The sequence below is a fragment of the Neophocaena asiaeorientalis genome, unplaced genomic scaffold (assembly GCF_003031525.2).
Source record: "Neophocaena asiaeorientalis asiaeorientalis breed wild unplaced genomic scaffold, Neophocaena_asiaeorientalis_V1.1 scaffold1184, whole genome shotgun sequence".
Taxonomy (NCBI): Eukaryota; Metazoa; Chordata; class Mammalia; order Artiodactyla; family Phocoenidae; genus Neophocaena; species Neophocaena asiaeorientalis.
The window spans coordinates 18,644-34,103 of NW_020173448.1; positions in this window are offsets into that span (position 1 = coordinate 18,644).

Here is a 15,460-nt window from a genome sequence, read left to right on the forward strand (position 1 = left end):
CATCCTCCAGGAATTTGCCCTTTCCTTTCCCCCTGTCATTCTGGAGTTATTCTTTATATACAGAAAACTGTCTTTTCTGTCATTTAAGGGAATTTGAGGTAGGAGAGAAATGCACTAGTGCTCAGTCTGCCATCTTGACCCAGTCTCTCAGTAATTTTTACTGACTTGTACTCCCGGACTTGTTGAGGATAATTTTTTTTTTCTTTTTCACTGATTGCACAGGAATTGTATGGGCAATGTGGGCACGGTGTACAGTTTAGCAAATTGACATGAAGAAGAAAATAATCAACTATAAACCCACCTCCCATTCCACAGGGCTCATAGTCAAATATTAACACTTTCCATTGCCTTGTTAATACACTCTTACAAAGCTGGAATAATTTTGCGTATGCATTTTCATGGCATGCCCTTTTCCATATAGAATAAGTGTTTAATCAGGTTATGAGATATTGTCTGAAACATGACTTATAGTGGCTTCACTAGAATCAGCACAAGGATATTTTCACAGTTTAACCATTCCTTCCCACCTTCACATGTTTAGTTTTTTAAAAAAATACTTATAAAATGATGCTTGCATACGAATGATTAATCTGTTCTTTTGAACAGAATAATCTAGACACAAACTTATAATGAAAACAATTATTACAGTTATAACAAGAAATTAGTATCTCAACACTGTGAGATCATAAATCTATGGAGAAAGACTTATATTAGAAGAGATTCAAACATTTTTGTTTTCATTACAGCCATGGTAGTGGGTGTGAAGTAATATCTCATTATGGTGTTATTTTTTTTTTTCATCATTTTTTCCCTTAACATCTTTATTGGGGTATAATTGCTTTACAATGGTGTGTTAGTTTCTGCTTTATAACAAAGTGAATCAATTACACATATACATATGTTCCCATATCTCTTCCCTCTTGTGTCTCCCTCCCTCCCACCCTCCCTATCCCAACCCTCTTGGTGGTCACAAAGCACCGAGCTGATCTCCTGGTGCTATAGGGCTGTTTCCATCTACCTATCTATTTTAAGTATGGTAGTGTATATATGTCCATGCCACTCTCTCACTTTGTCAAAGCTTATCCTTCCCACTCCCCATTTCCTCTAGTCCATTCTGTAGTAGATCTGTGTCTTTATTCCCATCTTACCCCTAGGTTCTTCATGACTTTATTTTTTTACATCTTTATTGGAGTATAATTGCTTTACGATGGTGTGCTAGTTTCTGCTTTATAACAAAGTGAATCAGTTATACATATACAAATGTTCCCATACCTCTGCCATTTTGCATCTCCCTCCCTCCGACCCTCCCTATCCCACCCCTCTAGGTGGTCACAAAGCACCAAGCCGATCTCCCTGTGCTATACGGCTGCTTCCCACTAGTTATCTATTTTATGTTTGATAGTGTGTATATGTCAATGCCACTCTCTCGTGTTGTCACAGCTTACCCTTCCCCCCCCCATATCCACAAGTCCATTTTCTAGTAGTCTGTGTCTTTATTCCTGTCTTACCGCTAGGTTCTTCATGACATTTTTTTCTTAAATTCCATATATATGTGTTAGCATACGGTATATGTCTTTCTCTTCTGACTTACCTCACTCTGTATGACAGACTCTAGGTCCATCCACCTCACGACAAATAGATCAATTTCGTTTCTTTGTATGGCTAATATTCCATTGTATATATGTACCACATTTTCTTTCTTTCTTTTTTTCCCGTCTTTATTGCGGTATAAATGTTTCACAACGGTGTGTTAGTTTCTGCTTTATAACAAAGTGAATCAGCTATACATATACATATGTTCCCATATCTCTTCCTTCTTGCGTCTCCCTCCCTCCCATCCTCCCTAACTCACCCCACCAGGCGGTCACAAAGCACCGAGCTGATCTCCCTGTGCTATGCGGCTGCTTCCCACTAGCTATCTACCTTACGTTTGGTAGTGTATATATGTCCATGCCTCTCTCCTGCTTTGTCACAGCTCATCCTTCCCCCTCCCTATATCCTCAAGTCCGTTTTCTAGTAGGTCTGTGTCTTTATTCCTTTCTTACCCCTAGGTTATTCATGACATTTTTTTCCCTTAAATTCCATATATATGTGTTAGCATACGGTATTTATCTTTCTCTTTCTGACTTACTTCACTCTGTATGGCAGACTCTGGGTCTATCCACCTCATTACAAATAGCTCAATTTCATTTCTTTCTATGGCTGTGTAATATTCCATTGTAAATATGTGCCACATCTTCTTATCCATTCATCCGATGATGGACACTTAGGTTGCTTCCATTTCCTGGCTATTGTAAATAGAGCTGCAATGAACATTTTGGTACATGACTCTTTTAGAATTATGGTTTTCTCAGGGTATATGCCCAGTAGTGGGATTGCTGGGTCATATAGTAGTTCTATTTGTAGTTTCTTAAGGAACCTCCATACTGTTCTCCATAGTGGCTGTACCAATTCATATTCCCACCAGCAGTGCAAGACTGTCCCCTTTTCTCCACACCCTCTCAGGCATTTATTGTTTCTAGATTTTTTGATGATGGTCATTCTGACCAGTGTAAGATGATATCTCGTTCTAGTTTTGATTGGCATTTCTCTAATCATTAAGGATATTGAGCATTCTTACATGTGTTTGTTGGCAGCCTGTATATCTTCTTTAGAGAAATTTCTATTTAGGTCTTGTGCCCATTTTTGGATTGGATTGTTTGTTTTTTGCTAATGAGCTGCATGAGCTGCTTGTAAATTTTGGAGATTAATCCTTTGTCAGTTGCTTCATTTGCAAATATCTTCTACCATTCTGAGGGTTGTCTTTTGGTCTTGTATTTTTTTTTTTGCGGTATGCGACCCTCTCACTGTTGTGGTCTCTCTCGTTGCAGAGCACAGCCTCCGGACGTGCAGGCTCAGCGGCCATGGCTTACAGGCCCAGCCGCTCCACGATATGTGGGATCTTCATGGACTGGGGCATGAAGCCGTGTCCCCTGCACAGGCAGGTGGACTCTCAATGACTGCGCCACCAGGGAAGCCCTTTTGGTCTTGTTTATGATTTCCTTTGCTGTGAAAAAGCTTTGAAGTTTCATTAGGTCTCATTGCTTTATTTTTGTTTTTATTGCCATTAGTCTAGGATGTGGGTCAAGAAGGATCTTGCTATGAATTATGTCATAGAGTGTTCTGCCTATGTTTTCCTCTAAGAGTTTGATAGTTTCTGGCCTTACATTTAGGTGTTTGATCCATTTTGAGCTTATTTTTGTGTATGGTGTTAGAGAGTAATCTAATTTCATACTTTTATATGTACCTGTCCAGTTCTTCCAGCACCACTTACTGAAGAGGCTGTTCTTTCTCCACTGTACATTCCTGCCTCCTTTATCAAAGATAAGGTGACCATATGTGCATGGGTTTATCTCTGGGCTTTCTATCCTGTTCCATTGATCTATATTCCTGTTTTTGTGCGAGTACCATACTGTCTTGATTACTGTAGCTTTGTAGTATAGTCTGAAGCCAGGGAGCCTGATTCCTCCAGCTCCATTTTTCATTCTCAAGATTGCTTTGGGTATTCGGGGTCTTTTGTGTTTCCATACAAATTGTGAAATTTTTTTGTTCCAGTTCTGTGAAAAATGCCGGTGGTAATTTGATAGAGATTGCATTGAATCTGTATATTGCTTTGGGTAGTAGAGTCATTTACACAATGTTGATCATTCCAATCCAAGAACATCGTATATTTCTCCATCTATTTGTATCATCTTTAATTTTTTTCATCAGTGTCTTATAATTTTCTGCATACACGTCTTTTGTCTCCTTAGGTAGGTTTATTCCTAGGTATTTTATTCTTTTTGTTGCAATGGTAAATGGGAGTGTGTTCTTGATTTCACTTTCAGATTTTTCATCATTAGTATATAGGAATGCCAGAGATTTCTGTGCATTAATTTTGTATCCTGCTACTTTACCAAATTCATTGATTAGCTCTAGTAGTTTTCTGGTAGCATCTTTAGGATTCTCTATGTATAGTATCATGTCATCTGCAAACAGTGACAGCTTTACTTCTTCTTTTCCGATTTGGATTCCTTTTATTTCCTTTTCTTCTCTGATTGCTGTGGCTAAAACTTCCAAAACTATGTTGAATAAGAGTGGTGAGAGTGGGCAACCTTGTCTTGTTCCTGATCTTAGTGGAAATGCTTTCAGTTTTTCACCATTGAGGATGATGTTAGCTGTGGGCTTGTCATATATGGCCTTTATTATGTTGTGGAAATTTCTCTCTATGCCTACTTTCTGCAGGGTCTTTATCATAAATGGGTGTTGAATTTGGTCGAAAGCTCTCTCGGCATTTATTTAGATGATCATATGGTTTTCATCCTTAGGTTTATTAATATGGTGTATCACGTTGATTGATTTGCGTATATTGAAGAATCCTAGCATTCCTGGAATAAACCCCACTTGATCATGGTGTAGGATCCTTTTAATGTGCTGTTGGATTCTGTTTGCTAGTATTTTCTTGAGGATTTTTGCATCTATGTTCATCAGTGAGATTGGCCTGTAGTTTTCTTTCTTTGTGACATCCTTGCCTGTTTTTGGTATCAGGGTGGTGGTGGCCTCATAGAATGATAGGGAGTGTTCATCCCTCTGCTATATTTTGGAAGACTTTGAGAAGGATAGGTGTTAGATCTTCTCTAAATATTTGATAGAATTCACCTGTGAACCCATCTGGTCCTGGGCTTTTGTTTGCTGGAAGATTTTTAATCACAGTTTCAATTTCAGTGCTTGTGATTGGTCTGTTCATATTTTCTATTTCTTCTTGATTCAGTCTTGGCAGGTTGTTCATTACTAAGAATTTGTCCGTTTCTTCCAGATTGTCCTTTTTATTGGCATAGGGCTGCTTTTAGTAATCTCTCATGATCTTTTTTATTTCTGCAGTGTCAGTTGTTACTTCTCCTTTTTCATTTCTAATTCTATTGATTTGAGTCTTCTCCCTTTTTTTCTTGATGACTCTGACTAATGGTTTATCTATTTCGTTTATCTTCTCAAAGAACCAGCTTTTTTTTTTATTGCTCTTTGCTATCATTTCCTTCATTTCCTTTTCATTTATTTCAGATCTGATTTTTATGATTTCTTTCCTTCTGCTAATGTGTGGGTTATTTTATTCTTTTTCTCTAATTGCTATAGGCGCAAGGTTAGGATGTTTATTCAAGATGTTTCCTGTTTCTTAAGGTAGGATTGCATTGCTACAAATTTCCCTCTTAGAACTGCTATTGCTGCATCCCATAGGTTGTGTGGGTTATTTTATTCTTTTTCTCTAATTGCTATAGGCGCAAGGTTAGGATGTTTATTCAAGATGTTTCCTGTTTCTTAAGGTAGGATTGCATTGCTACAAATTTCCCTCTTAGAACTGCTATTGCTGCATCCCATAGGTTCTGGGTCGTCGTGTCTGCATTGTCATTTATTTCTAGGTATTTTTTGCTTTCCTCTGTGATCACCTCGTTATTAAGTAGTGTATTGTTTAGCCTCCATGTGTTTGTATTTTTTACAGGTCTTTTCCTGTACTAGATATCTAGTCTCATAGCATTGTGGTTGGAAAAGTGACTGGATACAATTTCAATTTTCTTAAATTTACCAAGGCTTGATTTGTGACCCGAGATATGATCTATCCTGGAGAATCGTCCATGAGCACTTGAGAAAAATGTGTATTCTGTAGTTTTTGGATTGAGTGTCCTATAAATATCAATTAAGTACATCTTTTTTAATGTACCATTTAAAGCTTGTGTTTCCTTATTTATTTTCATTTTGGATGATCTGTCCATGGGTGAAAGTGGGGTGTTAAATTCCGCCACTATGAATGTGTTACTGTTGACTTCCCCTTTTATGGCTGTTAGTTTTTACCTTATGTTTTGAGGTGGTTCTGTGTTGGGTGCATAAATATTTACAATTTTTATATCTTCTTCTTGGATCGATCTCTTGATCACTATGTAGTGTCCTTACTTGTCTCTTCTAATAGTCTTTATTTTAAAGTCTATTTTGTCCGATATGAGAATTGCTACCCCAGGTCTCTTTTGGTTTACATTTGCACGGAAATCTTTTTCAATCCCCTCACTTTGAGTCTGTATGTGTCTCTAGGTCTGCAGTGGGTCTCTTGTAGACAGCATATATATGGGTCTTGTTTTTGTATCCATTCAGCCAGTCTGTATCTTTTGGTGGGAGCATTTAATCCATTTACATTTAAGGTAATTTTAAATATGTATGTTCCTATTCCCATTTTCTTATTTGTCTTGGGTTTGTTATTGTAGGTCTTTTCCTTCTCTTGTGTTTCTTGCCTAGAGAAGATCCTTTAGCATTTGTCGTAAAGCTAGTTTGGTGGTGCTGAACTCTCTCAACTTTTGTTTGTCTGTAAAGGTTTTAATTTCTCCTTCAAATCTGAATCAGATCCTTGCTGGGTAGAATAATCTTAGTTGTAGGTTTTTCTCCTTCATCACTTTAAATATATCTTGCCAGTCCCATCTGGATTGAAGAGTTTGTGCTGAAACATCAGTTGTTAACCTTATGGGGATTCCCTTGTGTGTTATTTGTTGTTTACCCCTTGCTGCTTTTTCAAAATTAATTCATTTTTTAACATCTTTATTGAAGTATAATTGCTTTACAATGGTGTGTTTGTTTGGTTTTATAACAAAGTGGACCAGTTATACATATACATATATTCCCATATTTCCTCCCTCCTGCGTCTCCCTCCCTCGCACCCTCCCTATCTAACCCCTCCAGGTAGTCACAAAGCACTGAGCTGATCTCCCTGTGCTATGCGGCTGCTTCCAAGTAAATATCTAACTTACGTTTGGTAGTGTATCTATGTCCATGCGTCCCTCTTGCTTTGTAGAACCTTCCCCTTCCCCCTCACCATATATTCAAGTCCATTCTCTAGTAGGTCTGTTTCTTTATTCTTGTCTCACCCTTAGGTTCTTCATGACATTTTTTCCCCTAAATTCCATATATATGTTTTAGCATATGGTATTTGTTTTTCTCCTTCTGACTTACTTCACTCTGTATGACAGACTCTAGGTCAATACCCCTCATTACAAATAGCTCAATTTCATTTTATTTTAAGGCTGAGTAAAATTCCATTGTATATATGTGCCACATCTTCTTTATCCATTTATCCAATGATAGACGCTTAGGTTGTTTACATCTCCAGGCTATTGTAAACAGAGCTACAATGGACATTTTCGTACATGACTCTTTTTGAATTTTGGTTTTCTCAGGTTATTAGCCCAGTAGTGGGATTGCTGGGTCATATGGTAGTTCTCTTTGTAGTTTTTTAAGGAACCTCCATACTGTTCTTCTTAGTGACCATACCAATTCACATCTACACCAGCAGTGCAAGAGTGTTTCCCTTTCTCCACACCCTCTCCAGAATTTATTGTTTCTAGATGTATTGATGATGGCCATTCTGACTGGTGTGAGATGATATCTCATTGTAGTTTTGATTTGCATTTATCTAATGATTAATGATGTTGAGCATTCTTTCATGTGTTTGTTGGCAGTCTGTATATCTTCTTTGGAGAAATGTCTATTTAGGTCTTCTCCCCGTTTTTGGATTGGGTTGTTTGTTTTTTTGTTATTGAGCTTCTTATAAATATTCAAGATTAATCCTTTGTCAGTTGTTTCATTTGCAAATATTTTCTCCCATTCTGAGGTTGTATTTTCATCTTTTTCATGGTTTCCCTTGCTGTGCAAAAGCTTTGATGTTTCATTAGGTCCCTTTTGTTTATTTTTGTTTTTATTTCCATTTGTCTAGGAGGTGGGTCAAAAAGGATCTTGCTTTGATTTATGTCATAATGAGTTTTGCCTATGTTTTCCTCTAAGAGTTTGAAAGTTTCTTGCCTTAAATTTAGGGTTTTATTCATTTTGACCTTATTTTTGTGTCTGGTGTTAGGGAGTGATCTAATCTCATAATTTTACATTTACCTGTGCAGTTTTCCCAGCACCACTTATTGAAGATGCTGTCCTTTCTGCTGTGTACCTTCCTGCCTCCTTAACCAAAGATAAGGTGACCATATGTTCGTGGGTTTATCTCTGGGCTTTCTATCCTCTTCCATTACTCTATCTTTCTGTTTTTGTGCCATACTTTCTTGATTACTGTAGCTTTGTAGTGTAGTCTGAAGACAGTGAGCCTGATTCTTCCAGCTCCGTTTGTTGTTCTCAAGACTACTTTGGCTATCTGGGGTCTTTTTTGTTTCCATACAAACTGTGAAATTTTTGTTCCGGTTTAGTGAAAAATGCCAGTGGTATTTTGATAGGGATTGCATTGATTCTGTAGATTGCTTTGGGTAGTAGATTCATTTTCAAAGTATTGATTCTTCCAATCCAAGAACATGGTATATCTCTCCATCTATTTGTATCATCTTTAATTTCATTCATCAGTGTCTTATCATTTTCTGCAAACAGGTCTTTTCTCTCCTTAGGTAAGTTTATTCAAGATATTTTATTCTTTTTGTTGCAATGGTAAATGGGAGTGTTTTCTTGAATTCACTTCCAGATTTTTCATCATTAGTGTATAGCAGTGTCAGAGATTTCTGTGCATTAATTTTGTATCCTGCTCCATTACCAAATTCATTGATTAGCTCTAGAAGTTTTCTGGTAGTATCTTTAGGATTCTCTATGTATAGTATCATGTCATCTGCAAACAGTGACAGCTTTACTTCTTCTTTTCCGATTTGGATTCCTTTTATTTCACTTTCTTCTCTGATTGCTGTGGCTATAACTTCGAAAACTCTGTTGAATAAGAGTTGTGAGAGTGGGCAACCTTGTCTTATTCCTGATCTTAGTGGAAATGCTTTCAGTTTTTCACCATTGAGGACAATGTTGGCTGTGGGTTTGTCATATATTGTCTTTATTATGTTGTGGAAAGTTCGCTCTATGCTTATTTTCTGCAGGGTTTTTATCATAAATGGGTGTTGAATTTTGTCCAAAGCTTTCTCTGCATCTATTGAGATGATCATATGGTTTTCCTCCTTCAATTTGTTAATATGGTGTATCACGTTGTTTGATTTGTGTAAATTGAAGAGGCTTGCATTCCTGGAATAAGCTCCACTTGATCATGGTGTAGGATTCTTTCAATGTGCTGTTGGATTCTGTTTGCTAGTATTTTCTTGAGGATTTTTGCATCTATGTTCATGAGTGATATTGGCCTGTAGTTTTCTTTCTTTGTGACATCCTTGTCTGGTTTTGGTATCAAGGTGGTGGTGGCCTCATAGAATGAGTTTGGGAGTGTTCCTTCCTTTGCCATATTTAGGAAGATTTTGAGAAGGATAGTTGTTAGCTCTTCTCTAAATGTTTGATAGAGTTCGCCTGGGAAGCCATCTGGTCCTGGGATTTTGTTTGTTGGAAGATTTTTAATCACAATTTCAATGTCAGTGCTTGTGTTTGGTCTGCTCATATTTTCTCTTTCTTCCTGATTCAGTCTTGTCCAAGTGTTCTCCTTATTTTTCTTGATGAGTCTGGCTAATGGTTTATCAATTTTGTTTATCTTCTCAGTGAACTAGCTTTTAGTTTTATTGATCTTAGCTATCGTTTCCTTCATTTCTTTTTCATTTATTTCTGATCTGATTTTTATGATTTCTTTCCCTCTGCTAACTTTGGGTTTTTTTTTGTTCTTCTTTCTCTAATTGCTTTAGGTGCAAGGTTAGGTTGTTTATTTGAGATGTTCCCTGTTTCTTAAGGTAGCATTGTATTGCTACAAACGTCCCTCTTAGAACTGCATTTGCTTTATCCCATAGATTTTGGGTCGTTGTGTATACATTGTCATTTGTTTCTAGGTATTTTTAAATCTCCTCTTTGATTTCTTCAGTGATCACTTCGTTATTAAGTAGTATATTGTTTAGCCTCAATGTTTTTGTATTTTTTAGAAATTTTTTCCTGTAATTGTTATCTAGTCTCATAGCGTTGTGGTCAGAAATGATACTTGATACTGTTTCAATTTTCTTAAATTTACCAAGGCTTGATTTGTCACCCATGATATCATCTCTCCTGGAGAGTGTTCCATGAGCACTTGAGATAAATGTGTATTCTCTGGTTTTTGGATGGAATGTCCTATAAATACCAATTAAGTCCATATTGCGTGGAGTATGTTTTTCTATCCCCTTACTTTCAGCCTGTATGTGTCTCTAGGTCTGAAGTGGGTCTCTTGTAGATAGCATATATATGGGTCTTGTTTTTGTATCCAATCAGCCAGTCTGTGTCTTTTGCTGGGAGCATTTAGTCCACTTACATTTAAGGTAATTATCATTATGTAATTTCCTTTTCCCATTTTCTGAATTGTTTTGGGTTCATTATTGTAGCTGTTTTCCTTCTGTTGTGTTTCTTGCCTAGAGAAGTTCCTTTAGCAGTTGTTGTAAAGCTGGTTTGGTGGTGATGAACTCTCTCAGCTTTTGCTTGCCTGTAAAGTTTTTAATTTCTCCATCAATTCTGAATGAGGTCCTTGCTGGGTAGAGTTATCTTGGTGGTAGGTTTTTCTCCTTCATTGCTTTAAATATGTCCTGCCAGTCCCTTCTGGCTTGCAGAGTTTCTGCTGAAAGATCAGCTGTTAACCTTATGGGGATTCCCTTGTGTGTTATTTGTTGTTTTTTCCTTGCTGCTTTTAATATGTTTTCTTTGTTTTTAATTTTTGACAGTTTGATTAATATGTGTCTTGGCGTGTTTCTCCATGGGTTTAACCTGTATGGGACTCTCTGTGCTTCCTGGACTTGATTAACTATTTCCTTTCCCATATTAGGGAAGATTTCAACTATAATCTCTTCAAATATTTTCTCAGTCCCTTTCTTTTTCTCTTCTTCTGGAACCCTATAATTTGAATGTTGGTGCAATTAATGTTGTCCCAGAGGTCTCTGAGACTGTCCTCAGTTCTTTTCAACCTTTTATCTTTATTCTGCTCTGTAGTAGTTATTCCCAATATTTTATCTTCCAGGTCACTTATCCTTTCTTCTGCCTCATTTATTCTGCTATTGATCCCTTCTAGTGTATTTTTAATCTCATTTATTGTGTTGTTCTTTGTTGCTTGTTTCATCTTTTGTTCTTCTTGGTCCTTGTTAAATGTTTCTTGCATTTTCTCTATTTTATTTCCAAGATTTTGGATCATCTTTACTATCATTATTCTGAATTCTTTTTCAGGTAGACTGCCTATTTCCTCTCCATTTGTTAGGTTTGGTGGGTTTTTATCTTGCTCCTTCCTCTGTTGTGTGTTTTTTTGCCTTCTCATTTTGCTTATCTTACTGTGTTTGCATCTCCTTTTTGACGGCTGCAGGTTTGTAGTTCCCATTGTTTTTGGTGTATGTCCCCAGTGGCTAAAGTTGGTTCAGTGGGTTGTGTAGACTTCCTGGTGGAGGGGACTATTGTCTGTGTTCTGGTGGATGGGGCTGGATTTTGTGTTTCTGGTGGGCAGGTCCACGTCTGGTGGTGTGTTTTGGTGTGTCTGTGGACTTTTTATGATTTTAGGCAGCCTCTCTGCTAATGGGTGGCGTTGTGTTCCTGTCTTGCTAGCTGTTTAGCGTAGGGTCTCCAGCACTGTAGCTTGCTGGTCATTGAGTGAAGCTGGGTGTTGAGATAGAGATCTTTGGGAAATTTTCACCGTTTGATATTGCGTGGAGCTGGGATGTCTATTGTGGACCAGTGTCCTGATGTTGGTCTCCCACCTCAGAAGCACAGCCCTGACTGCTGGCTGCAGCACCAAGAGCCTTTCATCCACACGGGTCAGAATGAAAGGGAGAAAATGTAGAAAGAAAGAAGGAAGGAGGATAAAATAAAATATAATAAGGTTATTAAAATAAAAAAATAATTATTAAGCCGTGGCAGAGGCCAGCGTGAGGTTGCATCAGCCTGAGGCCCCCCCTGTGTTCTCTGGGGAAATTGTCCCTTGATCCTGAGACCCTGGCAGTGGCGGGATGCACAGATTCCCCAGAAGGACCTTGTGGAGAGTGACCTGTGCTCACACACAGGCTTCTTGGTGGTGGCAGCAGCAGCCTGTGCGTCTCATGCTCAACTCCGTCGTCCCCACTATTATCCGTGGCTCGCGTCCGTCTCTGGAGCTCCTTTAAACAGCACTCCCCCACCTCTTGCACCAGGAAACAAAGAGGGAAGAAAAAGTCTCTTGCCTCTTCGGTAGGTCCAGACTTTTCCCCAGACTCCTTCCCGGCTAGCCGTGGTGCACTAACCCCTTCAGGCTGTGTTCACGCCACCAGTCCTCTCCCTGCACTCCGACTGAAGCCTGATCCTCAGCTCCCAGTGCCCCCCCACCGCCCCGGCGGGTGAACAGACAAGCCTCTTGGCTTGGCGAGAGCTGGTCGGCACCGATCCTCTGTGCGGGAATCTCTCCCCTTTGCCCTCCGCACCCCTGTTGCTGTGCTCTCTTCCGTGGCTCCAAAGCTCCCCCCCTCAGCCACCTGCAGTCTCCGCCCATGAAGGGGATTCCTAGTGTGTGGAAACCTTTCCTCCTTCACTGCTCCATCCCAGTGGTGCAGGTCCCGTCCCTATTCTTTTGTCTCTGTTTATTCTTTTTTCTTTTGCCCTACCCAGGTACGTGGGGAGTTTCTTGCCTTTTGGGAGGTCTTAGGTCTTCTGCCAGCGTTCAGTAGGTGTTCTGTAGGAGTTGTTCCACGTGTAGTTGTATTTCTGATGTATCTGTGGGGAGGAGGGTGATCTCCGTGTCTTTGTCTTCCGCCATCATCCCCCTCTCTCCTAAGTATTCTTTATAAATTCTGTATGAGTAACCCCTATCAGATATATTATTTGAAAATATTTTCTCCCATTCAGTGGATTGTCTTTTCAGTTATTCTTCAAAAATTGAAGTTTAATTGATTTACAATATTATATTAGTTTCAGGTGTACAACATAATGAATCAATATAAATATATATTTTTTGCAGTATGTGGGCCTCTCACTGTTGTGGCCTCTCCTGTTGTGGAGCACAGGCTCTGGACACACAGGCTCAGCAGCCATGCCTCATGGATCCTGCTGCTCTGCGACATGCGGGGTCTTCTTGGTCTGGAGCATGAACATGTGTCCCCTGCATCGGCAGGTGGACTCTCAACCACTGCGCCACCAGGGAAGCCCTGAATTAATATTTTTATACATTGTATTGCATTAGAGTTATCACAAGGTAATGGCTGTATATCCCTGTGTTGTACAATATATCCTGTTGCTTATTTATTTTATACATAGTAGTTAGTATCTCAACTCCCTACCCTTATCTTGCCACTCCCATTTTCCTTCTCCCCATTGGTAGCCACAACTTTGTTCTCTGTATCTGTACGTCTGTTTCTGTTTTGTTATATTTGTTCATTTTTTTTATGTTTTAGATTCCATATACAAGTGATAACATAGAGTATTTGTGTTTGACTTATTTCACAAAGCATAATAACCTCTAGATCCATACAAGTTGCTGCAAATCGCACAAATAGCAGAATTTTATTCTTTTTAATGACTGAGTAATGTTCCCTTGTGTGTGTGTGTGTATACACACCACACACACACACATATATATACACACACACCACATCTTTTTTTATGGTTAGGTGTAGTTACTATTGTTTTTTTTTGTGTGTGTGATAGGCGGGCTTCTCACTTCTCTGGCCTCTCCCGTTGCCGAGCACAGGCTCCAGACATGCAGGCTCAGTGGCCATGGCTCACGGGCCCAGTTGCTCCATGACATGTGGGATCTTCCCGGACCGGGACATGCACCCATGTCCCCTGCATCGGCAGGCAGGCTCTCAACCACTGTGCCACCAGGGAAGCCCAGGTGTGGTTATTTTTAATTTTTATTTTTAACAATTTTTTTATTGAAATACAGTTAATTCACAATAGGGTGCTACTTTCAAGTCACAGCAAGGTGACCCAGTCAAACACACAGGTGCATAAATATGTACACTCTTTTTTCACATTCTCCTCCATTACAGGATACCATAAGACCTTGAGTATAGTTCCCTATGCTATACAGTAGGTCCTTGTTGGTTGTCTGTTTTATATACAGTATTGCATATATTTTAATCCCAAACTCCTAATTTATCCCTTCCCCCTTCCTTTGGTAACCATAAGTTCGTTTTCCATGTCTGTGGGTCTATTTCTGTTTTGCAAATAAGCTCATTTCCATACTTATTTTAGATTCCACATATCAAGGATATCATATGATATCTTTGGTTTACTTCACTTAGTGTGATAATCTCTAGGTCCATGCATGTTGCTGCAAATGGCATTATTTCATTTTTAATGGCTGAGTAATATTCCATTGTATATATGTACAACATCTTCTTTACTCATTCATCTGTCGGTGGACATTTGTTTGCTTCCATGTCTTGGCTATTGGAAACAGTGCTGCAATGAATATTGGGGTGCATGTGTCTTTTCGAACCATGTTTTTCTCTGTATATATGCCCAGGAGTAGGATTGCTGGATCATATGTTAGCTCTATTTTTAGTTTCTTAAGGAAACTCCTACTGTTCTCCATAGAGGCTGTACCAATTTGCATTCCAACCAATGGTGCAGAAGGGTTCCCTTTCCTCCACACCCTCTCCAACATTTATCATTTGTAGACTTTTTCATGATGGCCATTCTGATTGGTGTAAGGGGATATATCATTGTAGTTTTGATTTGCATTTCTCTAATAATAAGTGATGTAGAGCATCTTTTCATGTGCCTCTTGGCCATCTGTATGTCTTCTTTGGAGAAATGCCCATTTAGGTATTCTGCCCATTATTTGATTGGGGTATTTGGATATTAGGCTGCATATGCTTTTTGTAAATTTTGGAGATTAATCCCTTGTGGGTTGCATCATTTTCAAATATTCTCTCCCATTCTGTGGATTGTCTTTTCATTTTGTTTATAGTTTTCTTTGCTGTATAAAAGCTTTTAAGGTTGATTAAGTCCCATTTGTTTATTTTGTTTTTATTTCCATTACTCTAGGAGTTGGATCAAAAAATATATTGCTGTGGTTTATGTCAAAGAGTGTTCTGCCTATATTTTCCTCTAATCGTTTATAGTATCTTGCCTTACATTTAGGTCTTTAATCCATTTGAGTTAGTTTTGTATGGCATTAAATGTTTTAATTTCACGTTTTTACATGTAGCCGTAAAGTTTTTCCAGAACCACTTATTGAAGAGACTTTTTTTTCTGCATTGCATATACTTGCCTCCTTTGTCAAAGATAAGTTGACCACAAGTGTGACCATAGGTGTGTACATATATCTCTGGGTTTTCTATCCTGTTCCATTGATCTATATTTCTGTTTTTGTGCCAGTACCATATTGTCTTGATTACTGTAGATTTGTAGTATAGTCTGATTCCTCCAGGTCCATTTTTGTTTCCTTTTTTTTTTTTTTTCCATTTTTGTTTCTTAAGCTTGCTTTGGCTATTTGGGGTGTTTTGTATCTGCATACAAATTTTAAGATTTTTTTTTAGTTCTGTGAAAAATGCCATTGATAATTTGATAAGATTTGCATTGAATC